Consider the following 16,099-nt stretch of genomic DNA (forward strand, 5'->3'; position numbering starts at 1 on the left):
GTTCATTCTGTGAATGCCAAAAGTAGTAAGTGCATTCTGTGAATACCAAAATAGTAGTAAGTTTAGGATTGAGTCTTAAGTTCGTTCTGTGAATCGGGCCCCTTGTGTTAGCCCTCATCTTACAGAAGTTTGAGTAAAATTTCTCCTATAGACATGGAATTAGCCCTCAGTGAAATACTAGTGAAAAAAATAGCTTAAAGGACCCTATGGCAGATGATTTTAATGGTTGGGTGATGGCTGCAATTGAATAATTTGCTCCACTTAAATACAAGACTTGCACTAGAACTAAAGCATCCGCGCCCTGGTTCTCAGATGAGCTAAAAGACCTCAGGCAGCAATGTCGGAGACAAGAACAGAGGTGAAGGGCCACTCTCACTTCAGACCAGAGAGCAAACAAAAAGAGCTGATTGCTACATAAAATCCCCCATTTTGGCTGCAAAAATAATCTTATTATGCTAATAAAATAAGATCTGCCAGCAACACTCCCAACGAACTCTTCAAGGCGGTGAAAGAGCTCTCTACTCCCCCTGTCCAGCAATCGGATGTTGCAGTGAATTTCAGAAATAAGATCCTGAAGATCTCGGATTTTAAGGTGAATGAGGATAGGCATCCCTTTACTATGAGTGCAGAGGCTCCCACTTATCGCCATTCGATCCAACTAGGTCAATTTTCCACCATATCCTGCGTTTAAGTAGAATATTTTCTTATGTACCTGACATCAGGCTCACCGGAGTACCCTTGCCCCCACCGAGTTTTACAACTTGCACCAGATCTGATTGCTGTTTTTCTGGAAAGGATCTATAACCAAATATTTGCTAAGGGAGTAAACCCAGAGCTTGGAAGAAGGCAATAGTTATTTCTCGCAACAAGAAAGCCTAATGGGAACCCTGATAACCTAATAAACCTGGGCCTAATCTTGCTCCTGCCTGCACTGACCTAAATCTTTGAAACAATTTTTAACCAGGAATTGGCCGAGTTTATCACCATCCAAGACCTTCTGGACCCCTCACAGAATGGTTTCCGGAGAGGCCGTAGCAGTGGCGGCTGTCTCGGAATGGGGGTGATGGGGCGGGGAGGGTGAATGGATAAAAAAATAAAATAAGCTAACTTACCTTCCCTTCACCGCCCGCCTCTCCTCCGTCCTCTTCGTCTGCACTGGCAGTGACGGAAGAAGACTCTCCCAGCCAATCATGACGCTGCATGAGCAGCATTTTGATTGGTTTGAGCAGTCTGGCTGGCCGTTCAGGCAGTACCTGGGAGCTTGGGTATGTTCTCCATCGGGCTAGGCAATACATCGAGGTGGAGAACATGCTAAGTCCGCATGACTGTTTGGTCGGCCTGAAAGGGCTGGCCTAACAGTCATGCGCACTTGGGAAGTGCAAACCACTCCTCACTTTGCTCTTGTGAGCTCAGCCTCGCCCCCTCCCACCCTGACCCTCACAGAAAAGTAAAATGGTAATAACGTCTTGTTATTATAATTTTGTTTATTTTTGCACATCCCTAATAGCAATGGGCCGGCGCTCCTCCTCCTTTGTGGAGGAGCTGCCACTGTGTCATACTACTCAATCTGTTGTCGCAGCAGCTTCCATTTATTGCCAGGTGGATCAAGGTGGCACGGCCATCTGTGTAATGCTTGATCTGTCAGCAGCATTTGATATGATATCCCCATCCTGCTTGGTGCAAAGATTGCGCCAGGCAGGGTTGAGGGATACCTCTCGAGACCTAATGGGTTCCTTTCTGACCAATAGGACCCAGACTGTCAGTTGTGGCGACTTCACAGCAGAACTGTTTCAGCTTGTTTGTGGGGTTCCACAGGGGTCTTCTCTTAGCCCCAGCCTGTTTAATCTTTACATGGCTTTGCTGTCAAAAATTGGTGCTGTCATTTGGCTTCCAGGTTCTGTTCAGTGCGGGTGACACCCAGATGATCCTCTCGATATCTGCAGATATGTTGTCAGTTGCAGTGAAATTCAAACTCTGTATGATGGATATCAGCATCTGGATGAAGGGGAACTGTATGAAATTAAATGCCAAAAAGACGGAGATCCTGGTCTTTGAGGCACCACATTTGGTGTGACAGAGCGGTAGTGACCAGAGACGTGTGGCCCCTTACCTACACCAGTTGTATGTGCGAAAAGCCTAGGAGTTGTCTTTGACAATACCCCTATCTACGATACCAAAAGGGCCATGAGTTCATGCTTTTTCATCATGAAAATTCTGAAAAAGATGTTTCTTCTTCTAACAGGTGAGCTCAGAATAGCAGCAGTTATTCCGCTAATTACATCTCACGTTGACTATTACAATCTGTTATATTTAAACATTAATAAGTCAACACTCAACAAACTACATGTCATTCAAAATGCGGCAGCCAAATCTGGTATTGGAGGTACTTAAACGCCTTTCAGATATGGAAGACGTGCACTTCCTGCACTGGATGCCTTTTAGGTACTGGGCGACTTTTTTTTTATGTTTGAAAGCTTTATTATGAATATAATGATATGACAAAAATGGAACAACCGTAGCGCATGAGAATCAAAAAGTTGGAATACAAAGAAAGGTATGCAAACTACAGATGAACCTAAAAAAATACAAAAGCATTTTCTACATTTTAAGGGGGGGGGATGCAAGAGGGAGGGAGGACAGGGGAGGATGGGGAAATAGTAACAATACTAGTATAAATAATGCTCATATGAATTATAACGGCATAGAAAGAAGGCATATAATAACATGAAGGAATGCATAATATCTAGAAAAACAATATAATATAACGTAAACTGAGAAAGTAAAAAAACGCTCCTAAAAGCGAGAGTACAAATTATTCAAGGGGGTTTAAAGTTCTCTGAGGAGAGGGGAGTATATGTTCGTTTGGCGGATTGATCTAAATATAAGGTAAAGGGTAGCCAATACAGTTCAACATTGCGAGGAGGCTTGTAGGAGGAGGAGAAAGCAACATCAAGTCTATGGAAGTTACATAATAAGTTCCACCAACATCGAATGGAAAGTTTGGTGAGGGATTTCCAATTAGATGCAATATTTTGGAATGCTAAAGCAATCATGAGGTCAAAAAGACCTCAGGAGTGTGGCGGAAGGTGGAGAGATTCAGAGATGCTCCCCAAAAACATGAGTGTATTGGAGTAGGGAATAGAGATTGTGAAAATGTGTGTAAGGAAAGACCAAACCTGTTTCCAGAAAATTACCACAGAGGGACAGAAAAAGATAAGATGAAGAAGGTCAGCATCAAGCATATTACATGTCCAACAATGAGAAGTAGAAGAAGGGAGGAAACGAGAGAGAGCTAGGGGGAGAGATAAAGTCCATGATAAAGGAAAAAGAGAGATTGGGTGAGGGAGGCAGAGCGAGAAGTCTTCAAGGTTCTGGACCATAAGTGATCCCATGTGTAAATAGACCACGAACAACCAAGGTCCTTCTCCCATGAAAGCTCTACTTTAGTTTTGGAACGTAGTGGGTTGGGAGCAGAGAAGAAACAATATATAAGAGAGGCCTTGGGCATAGTGGCTAAAATGGTAAGAAGAGAGGAAGGAGAAAGAGGGGAATCAGCAGGTGGGAGAGAGTAGTAGCGATCTAATATGATTTCCATCAACATAAAATATTTCTGGGAAAAAGATCGAGGACAAGAAAATTGCGTCTGAAATTGGGGAAAGGGGCATGGGGAAGAACCATCAAAGAGTTGATGAACTCAAATAATACCCTTGGAACGCCAAGAGGGCCATAAGGTGAAAAGATGTTCCATTCTAGAGAGGACAGCAGACATATTCAATTTAACTGATGATGAGATGGAGTTAGAAAATAGAACACTGAGATACTTTATTTTAGTATTATTCCATGCGAAACCTGTGGAGGAGAAGAAATGCGGAAGACAACATTTAGTTAAGGGGAGAATTTCAGTTTTGTCAGAATTGATTTTGTAACCCGAAACAAGAGAAAACTTATCAAATTCAGAGAGTAAAGAGGGAATAGAGACTAATGGATTTGAAATAAATAAAAGAATATCATCAGCATATGCCGAAAGTTTGAGCTGTTGTTCTCCATACGGAAAACCCGATATGGAGGGGTTATTACGAATAGAAGAAAGAAAAGGTTCAAGAGCTAACACAAACAACAGAGGGGAGAGAGGGCAGCCCTGACGAACTCCACGCTGAAGAGTAAAAGGGGAGGTAAGTTGGCCATTAACAAGGACTGAAGCTTTGGGCATAGAATATATCAAAGAGATAAAAGAGATAAACTTAGGACCAAAACCATGCCACTTCAGGGAAGCAAGCAAAAAGGACCAGTCTACCCGGTCAAAGGCTTTTTCCGCGTCCACCAAAATTGCAGCTAGGGGAATAGAAAGGGAGGAGGCCTTATTTAAAACATTAAGGAGAAGTCTAGAATTATCCGATGTGATGCGGCCTTTAACAAAGCCGCATTGTTCTTTCCCGACGAGATGCGGCATGAAGGGATTAAGGCAAAGGGCGAGCAGTTTGGCAAAAAGTTTATAGTCCACATTAACTAATGAAATTGGGCGGTAATTTTTACAAAATTTAGGGTCACGTCCCTCTTTGGGGATAAGGCAAATAGTAGCATCCTGAAAAGAACCTTGCGCAATACCAGAAGAGCAAAATGATTGGAAAAGGACTAAAAGCTTAGGTAACAGTAGATCAGAAAAGTGTAAATAAAATTCAACTGGAAAACTATCAGGGCCCGGTGTTTTATCCTTGGTAAGAGAAGATAAAGCAGTGGAAAGTTAATGTAGGGAAAGGTCTGATTCAATGTCAGAAAAATGGAGGTGAGAAGTGTTGGGTTTGGGTAGGTTATCAAAATAGGACTGAAGAAGATCCGGTGAAGGAGGAGATTCCGGGGTATACAAGGATTCATAAAAAGCATGGAATTGATTAAGAATGTCCTTGTCCGTGTGGAGGAGAGTATTAGTAGGGGAATAAATGGATTCAATAAAGTACGCTCCTTGCGAGATTTGAGAGTTAGCCAGGAGTTTGCCCGATTTATTACGTCCACCATAGTAACGTGCACTACTACGGAGAAGGATGGAGGCGGCAGAATCAGTGGTGATTTTATTAAATGCAAGTTTAGCTTGAAGAAGTTCAGATAACATGTGATTAGGAGAATAGGTATAAAATTGATGTTCCAAAGTCTTAATATGGGCTAAGGCAACCTTCCGTTTTTGAAGATATTGCTTCTTTTTATTCGAAACAAAATCAATAATGAAACCCCGCGCTGTGGCCTTAAATGAATCCCAAAGGATATGACGGGAGATATGAGGATCTGAATTGAGTTGAAAAAATTCATCAATGAAAGAGCGGAAGGAAGAGGAAAAATTAGGATCAAGTAACAAAGACGAATTGGAGCACCAGCGAGAAGATTTAGGAGGAGGAGGGAGCAAATCAAAAGTTGTAACAACAGGGGCATGATCTGAAATAACAATAGGTTCAATAGAGGAGGACAGAAGGTGTTGAGTTAAGAAAGATGAGAGAAAAATATAGTCAATACAAGAAAAGGATGCATGGGGGGGGAGAGAAAAAAGAAAAATCTAGCGTGTCCGGGTGAGAAAGTCTCCAAGAGCCAGAAAGATGGGCTTGTGAAATGGTGTCCACAAACTGTTTATGGGGTTTATTTGGAACAAATCGGGCAGAGGATTTGCGATCCAAAAAAGGATCAACTACCTGGTTGCAATCACCTCCTAGAAAGAAAGAATTATCTCGGTACTGAATGCATTTGATAGTTATCATTGGCCAAAAAGAGGGATCAGGGGCAGTGGGACCATAGACATTAAATACAGTGAGGGGTATTTCATTAATAAGCAGTTTAGCTAAAACCCAACGACCATCTGCATCTTTTTCCTCTGCTATAATTTTACATTTGAGTTTCCTATGAATTAAAATAGCAACCCCATTCTTCTTATGAGTCGACTGAGAAAATAAAACAGAACCCACCAAACTCCTTTTCAACTTTAGAGATTCCAAATCATTAAGATGGGTTTCCTGAAGAAGGACAATGTCAGGGTTATAAGTAGATAAATGAGAGAGTACTCTCTGCCGTTTTATGGGAATAATAAAGCCTTTCACATTCCAAGAAACAACTCTAAATTACAAACTGGATAAACATGTTAAATACAATATATGAAAGATAAACAGCAAATATGAACAAAGTTAAGCATGAAGAGAAGAGGAGGAAAAAAGAAAAAAGATATTGAATAAAAAGAATAGGAAGAAGAAGTAGAAAAGGAAAGGAAGAGGAAGAGAAACAAGGGAAAGAAGATAGAGAGAAAAGACAGCACAAATCCAAAAGGATGACTGTAAACAACATACCTGAAGGGGAAATACAAAAGGGAGAAGAGGGGATGGCGACACTCAATAAGATGAACCAGCCAGGGAACAGGAACCCAACCAGACCAAACCGGGACATCAGAGAGCCACAGAAGGGGGACGCACAGGGTACTTGAGACAGTACCAATCAATCTGTGGAAGGGAAATGTTTAATTAGAGACTACATCAGGACAACAAAAATACAATCAGAACAACACCAAAGTGGTATTGTATAAGTGTATACATAAGGAAATTAAAGCCATCAATATCAGATAAAAGACAACAACAGTCTCAATGAAGGCATAAAAGAGAGATGAGAAAAACAGCAAAGATGGAATGCATGACATTAACTATATGACAACAAGAGACATTCAATCAGGTCAGCCATTTGGAGAAGGAGCGGAGGTATCCATGCTGCTACCATTTTGTAGAAGAATAAAGTTCTTCAGTTCTCCAGGATCTTGAAAGGACCAAGTCTTATTTTGATGTGTGACCCTAAAAATGCATGGGTGAAACAGTCCATATCGTGCTCCAAGGGAACGCAAAGAGAGAAATTCCTTCCGTCGTGCTGCAGGGGCGTTAGAGACATCCTGAGAAAGGAAAACACGCTGACCCAACCAGGAGACTTGACGCTTGGCTCTGGCAGCTGAGAGGACCGCAAGCAAATCTGTGAATTTCAGGAAGAGAATAATAACTCCACGTAATTTTGCAGAAGTGGCTGAACGAGATCCAAGTCTATGGGCTCTTTGAATACTGAGAAGGGTAGACGGCAACATATCTAAAAGCTTAGGAAGGAATGTCGCAAAGAAAGACACAGGGTCATCACCCTCCAAAGATTCTGGTAAGCCGTAAATACGAAGGTTGTTCCTCCTATTTCGATTTTCTAAGTCCTCCGTGTGTTGCTTGAGAGAGAGAACGGTTTTCTCTAATGAGGAGATGCGCTGTGAATTAGCCTGGATCTCAGGAGTCTGTTGTTCAACTAAAGTGATGCGGGCATCCATGACTGACCATTTCTCCTTCAAAAGTTGCATATCCTTACTTGTCTCTTCGATAAATGGCCGCGATGCGCGTATTTCTTCCAGACTTTGGTCTGTGGAAGATGATGATAGAGGCTTGTCCGGGGTAGGAGAGTCTTGCTTGAGGCGTTTGGAAGAGGTTGTAGGCAGTGAGGATTTAGTGGAGACAGACTGAGCGATTGAGGATCGATGAGGCACCGAACCAGCCATTTTTGGTATTGTGTCTGGAATAGACAGTGGGTCTAAAGATGATGACAAAGAAGAATTGGAAGGAACAAAGAGAAACTTCGGCTTATGAAGACTGACCATATGAACACGATGGAGAGAAGGTCCTGAAGATTGTATGAGGTAAGCAATGAAATGCGTCTACCTGGGGAGAGTACAACGCTGAAGCCACTGATAGGTGAGAAGGTCCACAAAGCCACATAGGAAGCGTCGCACTTTGAGAAGATTCCAGGTGTGAGGAGTGAAAAGTGAAAAACGCCCTCAGGAGGTCAGAAAGTCAAATGGCGTCAAAAATAGCAGGAAAAGGCATTGACCATCCACATCAACCAGCGAGACATGCAAGGCAGCAAGCAAGAGAATTCAAAAATAGGCTTGAGAAGTAGAGAAAGTCCTGTGCTGCAGTGAATGAGATTTACAGAGAAACAGGTCAATTCGGAAGGAAGTGGTGTCCTGCAGATAGCGTGACGCAAACACAGTATATGAAAGGGCTCATCGGCATGTAAATACAAATGAAGGCAGGTTGAAGAGGACGCAGAAAACCATTTGGAGAAAGAAGCGCTAAATGGCGATAGACTGCTTCATAGGAAAAAAAATGGTTGGTCCCAAAGTTGCAGTGGTGAAACAGTATGATATGCTTTCACAGGATTACTGAAGAGGGGCGCCTGCCATCATAAGAAACAACATGTGACCAGACAAGGTCCATGACAGAGGCCATTATGCTGCATTTTGAAGTTGCAAGGAAATTGTCATACACAGAGGCAAAATGTTGTAGGAAGTTCAAAATGCCTCAGGATTTAATTCAACCGACAAAGAAATAAATGCACTAGACCTGAGAGGAGTCCTATGTATCGACACCTTAACAGGCAGCGCGGTCGGGCAGAACGCCGAAAATGGCGGAGCTCCATTTCTCCGAGTCTGAGGAGAAAACAGTTTGCGGTGAAAGAACTGCAGCGCGGGCTCACCGTAGCTCAAAAAACACCTTAAAATGCTCAGAATGGATTCCGGTTGCCGTTTCCGTCATTTTCCAACGACGGGAGAAGAGAAGCAGCCGTCACTTTAAAGAAGACTTGTCCCGGCGGCGGAGAGGCCCCGTACTAGGCAGCCATCTTGCTCGGCGCCGAAGCCACGCCCCCACTGGGCGACTTTTAAAGTGCTCTGTATGGTCCATCAGGGACTGCACCTCCAAAGGCTGTTACCCCTGGGGTCAGTATTTCACTGGTACTCCCCTAAGAGACAGCTGAGATCTTCCTCTCTGAGGAAGGTGAACATGCCGATGTTTTAGAAGGCCTGATAGGATGGTTGCACCTTTTATGAAGCAGTGTTAAATTGTGGAACACGCTGTCAATCCACATTGCTAGCTTAAACTCTCATATGGCCTTCCGCAAGCAATTGAAAACTTGGCTATTGTCTCTTCCGTGACTTTAGCAATGCCCCCTCTCTCATCAGGTGGTAGTGCTTTGACGCCTATGGCCATAATGCACTTTATAAATTTAAATACAAATACAACAATGCAGATAGAAAATAGCATCAGTGTTACAAAAAGACTTTTCACTTATCTGGAACTTTTGCAGAAATGCAAATTTGACTGGAACGTTTTATTACTCATACGCATCTGAACAATTGTTTGTAAATTAGCCCCATGTGTAGAATGAATACTAAACTATAACAGTCCATCTTAATCACTAGACCACTAATAAAAGAAACATTAAGTCATAATGTTTTTGTTTATTTCAAAGTTCATCTTTTTATAAGACCCACACTACATGATGACAAAGAAGAGGAATTAGTAGGCATTGAAAATTCTTGACAAAAAACAGAGAACATAATTATTGCTAGTTACATTTGCAAAAGTATGTTTTTTGTTTGTTTTTATTCTGATAACTTGTATAATTAAAATTACAGCTTTTAGAGATAAAGGTATGAGTTATTTTTGTAATTTTCAATAAATAGTTAATTGTTACTGCACACGCCCTAACCCAAAAAAATGCATTGTATGCATTGGTCTAAATTCACAAAGGTAAATCTCTGCGTGAGAGTCTCTGTGCACGTATATTTATTGCAATGCCTAGGTGAAACATTTTCCCTAGACACTGCTCGCTACCTCTAGATGGGGTGTTATGTATTCTTGTATGAATGTGTGTTCCCTTTCAGGAGAGTAAGGTGATAGTGATACATATAACTTGAAATGTAGTACTACATATCATTGGCGGAGCTGTCTATTACTCTATGTAAAACTATGACTTGATAAGACTGGGGAAACAGGCATTCCCTCAAATAAATAATTGCTGACACTGATCCCAAATGTGCTGAGTGAAGAACTTTGCAACTTCATGATATTTGCAGTATTCCAGTCAGTTTAAAACCCTGTGTAGTACTAAAACACTGCATTCTTGCAGTCTGAGTAAAACAAGCATTAGCATAGCCAATAGGTCACAGCTGTAAACTGATGCTTTTTGACAATCGCATGCTGAACTAGGAATCAAGCTGCATACATTAGCATTCCTGTCAATCTTGAAGTGGGTTTTTCAATTAAAGAAACCCCATTTCAAGATTGCCGCTCATGTCCATGCATGCATCACCATGGCGACCATTGTTAATTTATGAAGCACTAAAAAGGTAATGGGAGGAATTCTTGCAATTATTGTAACCACTAGCAATTACTCATCATCCAGGTATAGCTTGGTTCCAGAGACATAGTGAGCATGGGCCCCCACCTGTGCACATCCATGCCACTTAGGGTGGTACAGGAAACACACAAAAGATGCCAAGGGGAATGATTGCAATTTGTCTAACCACTGGCGATTATTCGGGCAGGGCCGGCTTTAACACTGGTGGCACACTGTGCGTCAATGTCTGTCGGTGCCCCCCCAATGACCACCTCTGCCACGGATTCCCTCACTAGCACCCTTTAACAGTGCCCTTCGCATCTCTATAACCACTATCTGTCAGATTAATTTAGTTTTTTCGCACCACTCAGACAGACTAAGGTGTCAGAGGACTTTAAAACACACACACATTGCACAGAGACAATCAATGTGTGTAAATCAGTGTATAGGAAATGTTACATCAGACAGGACTACACGGTGTAGTGTAGGAGTAACATGTCATCGATACTGGTAGGCAGTATAGTTTAAGACTCCTTACTCTTTAAAGCACAAATTCAGAATGCAAATCGTAACATCATTGTTAGGGGTTCTCTTTAATAATATGAATTGTTTTCTACCCAATTAAACCCTTTTCACAAGATTAGGATAATGAACGACTGGGCAAAAAAATATATAGCTCAAACATATACCTTGCAGTTTGCATGCAGCTCTTTGATGACAGTGAATAGCTCAATGTTCTATATTAGGATTTGGACTTCTAAACAAGTTACAAAAGGAGTTCTCTTACAGAAGCAGTAACCCACTGACCTGTTTACATTATATGCACTTTGTTATCTGCATAATACACGTTCTTAGCAGAAGACATTTTAACCCTCTGTGCAACCTCTGGATGAGTCAAAACGTCCATTAGACAAACCTCCGTCTCTTTCCGGGAAGACAGTTAATCACCAGAGTTATCTTGACATTTTAATTGATGCCTGTAAATTGCTGGAGGCCAGGAATGCGCCAGTAGGTGCTTCTTAAATGATAATATCCTTTCAAAAATGATGCCACCACCTTATGCAAATCAGTCTTTACCCTGCTCCTCATGTAACAGACTAGCCGAAACTGCCAGGCCAGGTCCTCCCTGAACCAAAACACAAGCAACCGATGACCAGTTTCTCTCTAGTTATGGGCTCATCCGCCAGGTACAGCTTGGTTCTAGTGACACAGTGAGCAAGGGACTCACATCTGGGCATATCTATGCCACTTAGGGTAGTACATGAAATACACAAAAGGTGATGGGAGGAATGCATGAAATGTGTTTAACCACTGGTAATTGCTCAGAGTAGCATCCCAACTCATAGTTCTTTTGCTCAGTTTGGACCCAGCCATTTGCAAATCCGTCTTGGCTCAACTCCTCATGGGAACAGTTCCTCCTAAACTGCCATCCCAGGTCCTCTCTGCACCAGAACACAAGTAAACCAGGACGGGTTTCGCCCTAGTTATGGGCTCATCAGCCGGATACAGCTTGGTTTCAGTGACACAGTGAGCATGGGACTCACGTCTGGACATTCCCATGCCACTTTGTACTGGACATGAAACACAAACGGTGATGGGAGAAATTCTTGCAATTTGTCTTAGCACTGGCGATCACTGGGGGTAGAATTCCAACCCAGCATTCTTTTGTTCACCATGCCACCTCAGCGTGGGCCCAATCATGTGCAAATCAGTCTTGACCCTGTTCCTCATGGGAATAGTCCAGTCCAAACTGCCTGGCCTGGTCTTCTCTGAAATGAAACACAATTAACCCAGGACTGCTTTTACCATAGTTAGGGCCCATGAGCTAGCGACAGCTTGGTTCCCGTGACACAGTGAGCATTGGACCCTCGCCTGGGCATGCCCATACCATGTGATTAAAGGAATGCTTGCAATTTGCCTAACCACTGGCAATTGCTCGGGGTACCATCCCAACCCATCGTTCGTTTGCTCATACTGCCACCTCAGTTTGAACCCAGTCATATGCAAATCAGTCTTGACCATGCTCCACTAGGAACAGTCCAGCCCGAACTGCCAGGCTAGCTGCTCCCTGATCCAGAACACAACCAACCCAGGACTTGTTTCACCCTAGTTATGGGCTTATCAGTCGGGTACAGCCTAGTTGCAGTGACTCAGTGAGCATGGGACCCACGTCTGGGCATACCCATGCGGTACATGAAACATACTAATGGTGATCAGAGGAATCCTTGCAATTTGTCTAACCCTTGCAATCTGGCTGCATGCATTGTAATAGGGCGGATGTAAGACCGCTGACTCCATGGTCTTCTTGGGACAGCCACCACAGCGATTTGGCAGTAAGACCGCCAAACTCGTTATAGGGCCATACATTTTGTTACTAAAAAGGATGCATACATCGAACAAGCCATAGTCATGTTTTTTCAAGTCCTGCTACATCAGTTTTTCTATTCGTGATCAAGTGAGAGTATATCTCACTTGATCGCTGACTGGTATTGTTTACTTATTCATATTGGGTCCCATTCACAAAACATTTACTCTGAGTAGGTGTGACTTATTCTTCTTGTACTACGGTATACTCCTGGATTTTAAGAATAAGCCCAAGCACTTAAGGCTCATTCTTAGAATTCAGGAGCAAACTAGTAGTATTGCAAGATTATGGCAAAAATCAAGTCTGATGTTTGGAGCATTCTATAGTGTTTTTCCAAGACTGATTTATAACATTTCTGACAGACCAATGTACCAGTGAGCATGGGGCCCACGTCTGGGCACAGCCATGCCATGCCATTTAGTGTGGTACATGAAACTCACAAATAATTGTTTCACGTATGTTTGAAGCCCAAGTCCAACATACTGATCTCAGTAAGAAAAGGGAAATACTGTCCAGAATAGTCAACAGAGTGAATGCTTAAGGTACCACTCCGTGCACACAGCAGAAAATTAGAGGTGGAACGACCTGTGGAGGAAGATGCGTTTCCTGGCTTCTAAGCAACACCTGGAGACCACAGAAGACTCAGAAGACTAGTGGTGATCCTCCCAGCTCTCCAATACATCTGTTTCCCTGGAAGAAGTTCTTGGCCATCCTACATTCTGAGGGCTTGACAGGAATACCTGGGGGAGTGGAGTCTGGTAAGTTTCACCTCATTAACTGTCACAATACCTCAATGGTCTGTTTGCTCAGAACTCTGGTTTTGCTATTGTGTACTTAGTTTCCTAACATACAACCCTCAAAGTATCAAAGATATTGATTTGTATGTGTTAAAGTCTATTATTGCATATAGGATCATATGTATCATTCTCCATTACAGGCCACATGTTGGAACGGTGTCTGTAAGTGTATTAAACATATAAATATCATTCCAGGTCCAATAATATGTGGTAATAAGTAAATGCATGGTCTATCCCAACTGCATTTTGGCAACAGGTTTGCAACACTAACCATTTTGCATCTGGCGTCAAGTAGAGATTGAAATACCTACAACCACCATGAAGCCCTATTTCTGTATTCAAAACAATATGCAATTGTGACTTTTCCCATTCTCACCTGTCTGACATATCACAGCTGATGTTAATTTCTCATGGAGTTAACCATTTTGCAAGTGTTGGCAACCAGAGTTTGAAATGATTACAACTATTATGAGGCTTTGTTTCTGTAACTCAAAACAAGATGAAATTTAGAATGTATTTGTTCTGACCTGTCTGACACACTACAACTGATGTTCATTTCTCATGGATTTAACCATTTTGCAAGTGTTGGCAAGAAGAAATTCAAATGACTTCAGCTGCTATGAGGCCCTGTTTCTGTAACTCAAAACAAGATGCAATTGCGACTTTGCCTATTCTCACCTCTCTGACATATTACAGCTGATGTCAATTTCTCATGGAGTTAACCATTTTGCAAGTGTTGGCAAGCAGAGATCGAAATTACTACAACTACTATGAGGCCCCGATTCTGGAACTCAAAACAAGATGCAATTGTGATTTTGCCTATTCTCACTTGTCTGACATATCACAACTGATGTCCAGTTCTCGTACACTGGGCAATCTATATACAATGCTGTACTCAGAGACATTTCTGCCTACTTAGCTTTATGTTGTCCTGATGTCCTTAACTGAAATGATCGTTGGCATGAGTTACACCAGACAAACGCTGTAGCTCAAATATTTGTGAAGCATGTAGGTAATTCAGCTGATTAGAAGTGGCACGTGACCCAATGACTCTGCACTGCTCACATAATGAATACTGCTAAATATGCAGCCAAGTTGTGTGATCACCTGTTACATGTGCTGCCTTAAATGTTTGGGAGATGTCATGTTTATTCCTTAATCCAAAATGCAACATCTCAGGTCATTTACCGAGCTGCTTAATTCAAGTACATGTATTTAATGTCTCCAAATATTTTTTGACAAGTTCAATACCACTGAAATATATCACAATAGTAATCTCTAGCTATTTTGTTTTTCCTAGGTTTCTACTTTCTGTGTCACAAAACATTTGGATGTAGATACCACACTTCCACCAATAGCAATATTCTCTATTTTGCAACAGCTCTATCTGGCAGAGCATCTGGCCAGAGCTTGGCCACCAAAGAGACTCCCACTCCACTTCAGGATCAAGCCCTCAGTGATGACAACACTCCTGGACATATGGATGTGAATGACAGTACTGGCCCGTCTCGTCAGCCTGGGTAGACGGCAACAGTGAGTCTCACTGTGCCCATACCAACACCTCCCACCCAGCTGCAACACCTGAGCCAACCTCAGTCCCCAGCCTGTGTACCTAGCTTAGTTACATCAATTATGTGCCGCCTGGTCCTGGATCCTGAAGTTACAATCACCAGCCCAGCTACAGAGGAGCCAGGACCCAGAGGGAGATGGCACTCTGGGCCAAGGGCACTGGCTCATGTGGCTGGGGGTCATGGGAGGGGTACTGTGGGCCAGCTGAATGTGGCTACTGGGCCACTCACATCCAGGCCACCATCGACCAAGTCTTGTGCGCCTATCAGAACTTCCAAGAGATGATGGGCCAGTTATTAACCGAAATCCTGGAGATGAAGCAGCTGCAGCGGAACATGTACCATGAGATGCAGGCCCATAATACCAGCATTGGCTCTCTCAAAAGGGTGCTGCAGGACATCCACACACACCTGTGCAGGGCTTTTCCAGCACCATGTACCTCTTCCTGTGGTCCAACAACATCATTCCCATCAACATCTTCCGCAGCCACAGGAAGGGAGGCCAGTGAAGACACACCTGCAGACACCCTTGTCCCTGCAGCTGTGGATACCCCTCGCACTGCCAAGCAGGGACGTCCAAGAAAATTTCCAGGAGGCAAAGACCTCCATCACGGTCAGCAAGAAACCTCACTCCTAATTTCCTTCTGTGTGTATAGCACATTCACTCTGTGGAATATTTCTGGACACATATATCTTTCTGATGGGAGTAGTATTTTGAACATTGGACTTCAAACAACTTGGCATCTACAACTATGGTTTCATTCACCGTTGACTGACTCCTTCACTATTCTGTTTTCCTGTTTTGTTTTCACATTGTTTATTTTCTCCTTATTCACTTCAATAAATCCACTTGTCTTAAAGTCATTGTCTGCTGTAGCATATCTCACATCTAGCAATGTATATGTACTCCCAACCAAACTTTACAATGCCAAAAATAGCAACTTGTGTAACTATGAATATGTTGCAAGTACACAATGTCCAGCTCAGGATCACAACCATGTCTCACCAACATGTACATACAAGTGTATTCTCATATACCATCTTTATTCCAGTGTACCAACAGTAAACTAGCATTATGTCAGAAACGTAGTAAATAATTCATGACTCAAATATTCAGTGCCAGTGATCACATTTTCAGTTGCTAACCTTAACAACATGGAAGGAGGGGATACATCAGACAATTTCCTTTTGAGTAAGCAAAATAA

The sequence above is a fragment of the Lissotriton vulgaris genome, unplaced genomic scaffold, assembly GCF_964263255.1.
Source record: "Lissotriton vulgaris unplaced genomic scaffold, aLisVul1.2 SCAFFOLD_805, whole genome shotgun sequence".
NCBI classification, from domain to species: domain Eukaryota; kingdom Metazoa; phylum Chordata; class Amphibia; order Caudata; family Salamandridae; genus Lissotriton; species Lissotriton vulgaris.